At 46.4% G+C, this 6,703-nt stretch overlaps 1 long non-coding RNA gene across 1 annotated transcript; it reads left to right on the forward strand.

Moving 5' to 3' along the window:
* Positions 1-993: 993 nt before the first annotated feature.
* Positions 994-6,047, forward strand: LOC116547535. The gene is made up of 3 exons (XR_004267082.1): positions 994-1,166; positions 5,528-5,654; positions 5,866-6,047. It is a non-coding gene; the product is annotated as an uncharacterized LOC116547535 (long non-coding RNA).
* Positions 6,048-6,703: the final 656 nt, after the last annotated feature.

The raw sequence follows: 6,703 nt of genomic DNA on the forward strand, positions 1-6,703 counted from the left end.
TATATATATATATATATATATAATAAAACAATTAATTAGCCAGGCTTGGTGGTGCATGCTTGTGGTCCCAGCCACTTAGAAGGCTCAAGTGGGAGGCTTGCTTGAGTCCAGGAGTTGAAGGCTGCAGCGAACTATGATCACGCCACTACACTCCAGCCTGGGCAAGAGAGCGAAACCCTGTCTCTTTAAAAAAAAAAAAAAAAATGAAGAAGACTGGGCTAGGTGGCTCAAGCCTGTAATCCCAGCACTTTGGGAGGCCGAGGCAGGCAGATCACCTGAGGTCGGGAGTTTGCGACCAGTCTGACCAACATAGTGAAACCCCATCTCTACTAAAAAAACCCCCAAAAATTAGCTGGGCGTGGTGGCGTGAGCCTATAATCCCAGCTGCTCAGGAGGCTGAGGCAGGAGAATCACTTGAACCGGGGAGGCGAAGGTTGCAGTGAGCCGAGATCGTGCTACTGCACTTCAGCCTTGGCGACAGAGGGAGACTCCAGCCAGAAGAATGAGGAGGAGGAGGCGGAAGAGGAGGAGGAAGAGGAGGGGGAGGAAGAAGAAGGAGGAGGAGAAGGAAGAAGAAGAAACAAATCCTGATACATACTACAAGGTGAAACTCGATGACATTATGCTGAAGGAAATAAGCCTGTCAGAAAAGGACAAATACTTAATGATGCCATTTACATGAGATTCCCACAGTCAAATTCACCGATTCAGAAAGTGGAATGGAAATTGCAAAAGACCCTGAGGGAACGGGTGCACGGGGAGTTGTGTAACGAGACAGACTTTCGGTTTTGCAAGATGAAAACAATTCTGGAAATTGGTTTCACAATGTGAATGTACTTAACAGTACTGAAGAGAACACATGAAATGGATGGGAGGCAAAGAAAACATTTGGCTTAAATGCAAAAGTCCTGGCAGAGACAAGGCAGTCTGAAGCTAGGCCAGCTCAACCACGCCTCTTCCGGCTCAGCTGTCACTCAGCGACAAAAGGGCGGGGCTACGTCGCGCATGCGTATTGCGGACGTCGCCATTCTTGGCCCTTGGCGAAACTGCGTCTCACCTGCTCCTGAGGGCTGTAGGTGGCTTTGCTGCATCCATTGTCGCGCCGTGACCTGTAGGTACTGACATCAGTAGGGAGGACACCGGGACTTCCCGAACGCTGGGAAATGGTGAGTGTGCGGGGCCTGTGTCCGAGGGAAGGTTTCTGGTTGGAACCGTCTGTGGCCGAGGCCGGGACCTCTTTGCACTCAGCTCCAGGGTCTGCAGACCCCGGGGCCGCTGCGGGCCCAGATCGGCCTCGGTTCTCTCCGTGGGGGCTGGACCGGCAGCCGGGATCCCCAGCGTCCTGTCCCGGCCCCGCGCCGCGGCCTCGGCCCCCGGCCCTGGAGCCCCTCACTGGACAGCTCCACGCCCGCAGCCCCGCGTCTCCCCGGATTGTTCGGTGACAGCGGGAGGGTCTTGGGGAGATCCCATCTCGGTCTGTGCGTTTTGTGCGTTTAAGAATCCGCTTGGCTGGAAACCTCACGATGAATCCACGGGCGCGTTTCCTCACTTGTGAGAACCGAAGCCTGGGGAGGTCCCAGGGTTTCCTCACTTGTGGGAACCGAAGCCTGCCAGGGTCAGGAGGACAAGAGGAGCTCCCAGAGGTTCCTGTGGCTGCTCAGACGCCCCTGCCCTCATCACCAGGGATTGTCCCCATCACCAGGAACTGTCCCCCTCTAGTGCTCCCAGCACTCAAGCCTGCGAGTGTTTTCGACCTTCTGAATGTGGGCTTTCTTTTTGAACTGCGGGGAAGGGGACTCCTTATCCTAACTGATCAGAAAGTTTGAGTTTCTTCCCTTTGGACTCCTTGATCAAATATTAATTCTAGCCACCCTTAATTTTAGTTTCTCTTCGCTCCGGGTAATTTTGCTCCCTTGTGTGAATGTGTACGATTTTTAGTTTCTTTGGTTTATGGATGGAGTTTATTGTGAGCTTGTTCAGGTTCTTTTTTTTTTTTTTTGAGACGGAGTTTCACTCTTGTTACCCAGGCTGGAGTGCAATGGCGCGATCTCGGCTCACCGCAACCTCCGCCTCCTGGGTTCAGGCAATTCTCCTGCCTCAGCCTCCCGAGTAGCTGGGATTACAGGCACGCGCCACCATGCCCAGCTAATTTTTTTGTAATTTTAGTAGAGACGGGGTTTCACCATGTTGACCAGGATGGTCTTGATCTCTTGACCTCGTGATCCACCTGCCTCGGCCTCCCAAAGTGCTGGAATTACAGGCGTGAGCCACCGCACCTGGCTGATTGTGGGTATTTTTTTTTTGATGCTGTTAGGTGAGTAATGTATTTTGGGTACCATATCCTGAAAGGTATAGTATATAGTGTTTCATCATTGGAAAACTCATTATTTTTTTTTATTGTTTTTGGAATACTAATTATTTTTGTATAAAATCTCATCAATAAATAATGGTTTTTCTAATGTGGGTATTTGTAGATCATTTATCTGTAGCTGTACTTTGGTCAAAAGCTAGTAGTAAGTCTCCTCATCTTAATTCAAGTAGGCTTAATATACATTACCTTGAATCTTCACATCCTGATGGTTTGGATGTATCCCGTTGAACCATAGCTGCTGTGTGCCAATGCTTTGTAAATAATTTTCTTGATTGTGTTGTGTTTCTTATGTTATTCCAAGTCTGAATTAGTAAAGTACTTGGCTTAGTACGTTGTTTGCAGTCAGTCTTTCATCATCAAGTTTCTTTTTTTTTTTTTTGAGACGGAGTTTTGCTCTTGTTACCCAGGCTGGAGTGCAATGGCGCTATCTTGGCTCACCGCAACCTCTGCCTCCTGGGTTCAGGCAATTCTCCTGCCTCAGCCTCCTGAGTAGCTGGGATTACAGGCACGCGCCACCATGCCCAGCTGATTTTTTGTAATTTTAGTAGAGACGGGGTTTCACCATGTTGACCAGGATGGTCTCGATCTCTTGACCTCGTGATCCACCCGCCTCGGCCTCCCAAAGTGCTGGGATTACAGGCGTGAGCCACCGCGCCCGGCTTTCATCATCAAGTTTCTTCACGTAAATAGATTGGTTTTTAAGATGCCTACCTTGTAATCGGTATTGTAATTAAACACCTTTTGATATTCTGTGAGGTCATATATATGAGTCATCATTGATTGTATTTCATTAAGTGTCTGTGTGATAGAGGAGAGTATGGAAGTGGTAGTTGAAACGTGGGAGTTAAGTTTGTGTTTAAAATCAAACCTTGCCCTTAAGAAATAAAACTGCAGGCTGGGCAAGGTGGCTCACACGTGTAATCCCAGCACTTTGGGAGGCTGAGGTGGGCAGATCACCTGAGGTCAGGAGTTCAAGACCAGCCTGACCAGTATGGCAAAACCCATATTTTTTTAGTCTCTACTAAAAATACAAAAAAAAATTAGCCAGGCATGGTGGTGCACACCTGTAATCTCAGCTACTCGGGAGGCTGAGGCCGGAGAATTAGAATTGCGTGAACCCAGGAGGCAGAGTTTGCAGTGAGCCAAGATCATGCCATTGCACTCCAGCCTTGAGACTGTCTCAAAAAAATAAATAAATAAAGGTAGTTGTATATACTGTTTGCCATCCAATGTGAATTTGGCATATGTGATTTTAGGTATAAGTTGGCGATGTATTTGAGGGTCAGGAATTTTTCTCATGGCTTTAGGAGTAGCGGTAGGAACAGAAGTAGCAGTAGTAGTCTTGTTATATCTGTTGTATTCCTTTTATATTCTGAAATATTTTAGGCTGCATGCATTGGCTCATACCTATAATCCCAGCGTTTTGGGAGGCCAAGGTGGGAGGATGGCGTGAGGCCAGGAGTTTCAGACCAGCAACATAGAAAGACCCTATCGCTATAAAAAAAAAAAAAAAAATTATTTTAGTCTATTTGTGTCAATGTTTGATATTAATGATCAGATCTGTAATATGTATCTAATTAAACACAACACTGTAACAACTAACATATAACAATACTCAACGGGTAAGTTTCATCTTAAACTCTTCCTTAAGCAGCATAGTAGAGAGTTGCTTCTAGCAGCAATATGTGTCAAGCAAAATATTTGTTTTCTTCTCTTTCATTAAGCAGTTAAGCAATACAACTTACATAAAAGGTTAGTAGCCAAGCCAGACCACCACCGTCCTTGGAGTCTGTAGGTTCAGCTACGCCTCGAATGGTTACTAATGCTGCACTTAGTTCACAAACGTAAGGAACAGAAACCTGGCTGCGGCACCTAGGTTCTGCCAGGTCTGGCCTGACATCCGTTCTGAGCCCGAGTGGCCAGAATCAAGCAATTCTGCCTCAGCCTCCTGAGTAGCTGAGACTACAGGTGCCCACCACCAAACCCAGCTAATTTTTGTATTTTTAGTAGAGACAGGGTTTCACCATATTGGCCTGGTTGGTCTTAACCTCCTGACCTTGTGATTCACCTCGGCCTCCCAAAGTTCTGGGATTACAGACGTGAGCCACTGCACCCAGCCCCAGGTTGTTGTTCTTAAGCAAGGAAACTAGTTATTCCAGGGATGGCTACGGGAGATGTTGAAGTTAAAAATACTAGGTGAGTGGCAAGCAAAACTGGATTAAAGTGTACCTTAAATTATTCTTACGGAAATTTTAAATTATTATTACAGAACAATAAAATAAAATTTAATAAAAATTAAATAAAATTAATAACAATTAAATTATTCTTATGGAAATATTGATGCAATCAGTGATTTGAAGAAAACAGTGTGGTGCCTATATTGCAGAAGGTGTAACAAATCTAGGTCTAGTGAGAATTTGGAGAAAAGTTGGAGATTCTATATAATTCTAAGTCTCCTCTTTTTCCTGTAGTCAGTAAGTATTTCTGTGTCCAGGGGACAAGATCTCCTGCTGGGAGACAGTGCTGTCATTTAGTCAAATACTCACCTCGTAAGGTGCGATCTTTCTATCATTGCTAAGGTTGGTTGATTAAAGTAAGAATAGGAGGTTGTTCTTATAAACTCTTTCTTTTTTTTTTTTTTTTTTTTTTTCTTGGAGATGGAGTCTCTCTCTGTCACCCAGGCTGTAGTGTGGTGGTATGATCTCGGCTCACTGCAGCCTCCACCTCCCAGGTTCAAGCAATTCTCCTGCCTCAGCCTCCGAAGTAGCTGGGACCACAGGTGCACACCACCATGACTAGCTAATTTTTGTATTTTTAGTAGAAACGGGGTTTCGCCATATTGACCAGGCTGGTCTTGAGCTCCTGACCTTGTGATTCACCCGCCTTGGCCTCTCAAAGTGCTGGGATTACAGGTGTGAGCCACCGTCCCTGGCCTAATTTTGTATTTTTAGTAGAGATGGGGTTTCTGCTTGTTGGTCAGGCTGGTTTCAAACTCCCGATCTTAGGTGATCTGCCCGCCTCGGGCTCCCAAAGTGCTCAGATTACAGATGTGAGCCACCGCACCCGGCCATATGTGAACTTCTTACAGATTGAGTATAGGTCCCCAGTACCACCAGTCTCACCCATTCTCCTGTAAACATATGTGGAATATTTCAGAACTCAGTCTCCTTTGAGGATGTGGCTGTGAACTTCACCCTGGAGGAGTGGGCTTTGCTGGATTCTTCACAGAAAAAGCTCTACAAAGATGTGATGCGGGAGACCTTCAATAACCTTGTCTGTCTAGGTAAGGATATCAACATTTCTCTCCTTAGTTAGACACAGAACGCAGAACAAGTGTTCCTTGCTCCACAGCTGTGTTCCAAGATCTGAAATGTGGAAAGGGAATCCTTCGGTGATTGAATCAGACAGAGTCACAACTCATCAGGAAATTAGACTGCAACAATTTTCTGTAATTTCTAATAGTTTATAATGATGTTTCTGGGTATGCATTTTAGGAAAAAGCTGGGAAGACCAGGATGTTGAAGATGACCACAGAAACCTGGGGAGAAATCGAAGGTGAGTTGCAGCCACAGAAGAGTAGTGGCCTGTGGGAGAATTTCACAAGAAAGCAAGCAACACAATAAGCACAGCTTCAAATATACTTATTCCTAAAAAATTTTCACTGAAAATGTTTTCTGTTTTTTTTTTTTTTTTTTTTTTTTGAGACAGAGTTTCCCTCTTGTTACCCAGGCTGGAGTGCAATGGCGCGATCTCGGCTCATCGCAACCTCCGCCTCCTGGGTTCAGGCAATTCTCCTGCCTCAACCTCCTCAGTAGCTGGGATTACAGGCACGCGCCACCATGCCCAGCTAATTTTTTGTAGTTTTAGTAGAGACGGGGTTTCACCATGTTGACCAGGACGGTCTCGATCTCTTGACCTCGTGATCCACCTGCCTCGGCCTCCCAAAGTGCTGGGATTACAGGCTTGAGCCACCGCGCCCGGCTGAAAATGTTTTCTTAAAAACATCATGGATGTTCAGGATGTGAAAAATAAATCACTTTGAAACAGCTTTTAGAAACCCCTTCTGGCCGAGCGCGGTGGCTCAAGCCTGTAATCCCAGCACTTTGGGAGGCCAAGGCGGGTGAATCACGAGGTCAAGAGATCGAGACCGTCCTGGTCAACATGGTGAAACCCCGTCTCTACTAAAAATACAAAACATTAGCTGGGCATGGTGGCGCGTGCCTGTAATCCCAGCTACTCAGGAGGCTGAAGCAGGAGAATTGCCTGAACCCAGGAGGCGGAGGTTGTGGTGAGCCGAGATCGCGCCATTGCACTCCAGCCTGGGTAACATGA

This window comes from Sapajus apella, unplaced genomic scaffold, assembly GCF_009761245.1.
Source record: "Sapajus apella isolate SASKATOON/1434 unplaced genomic scaffold, GSC_monkey_1.0 scaffold3506, whole genome shotgun sequence".
NCBI lineage: Eukaryota > Metazoa > Chordata > Mammalia > Primates > Cebidae > Sapajus > Sapajus apella.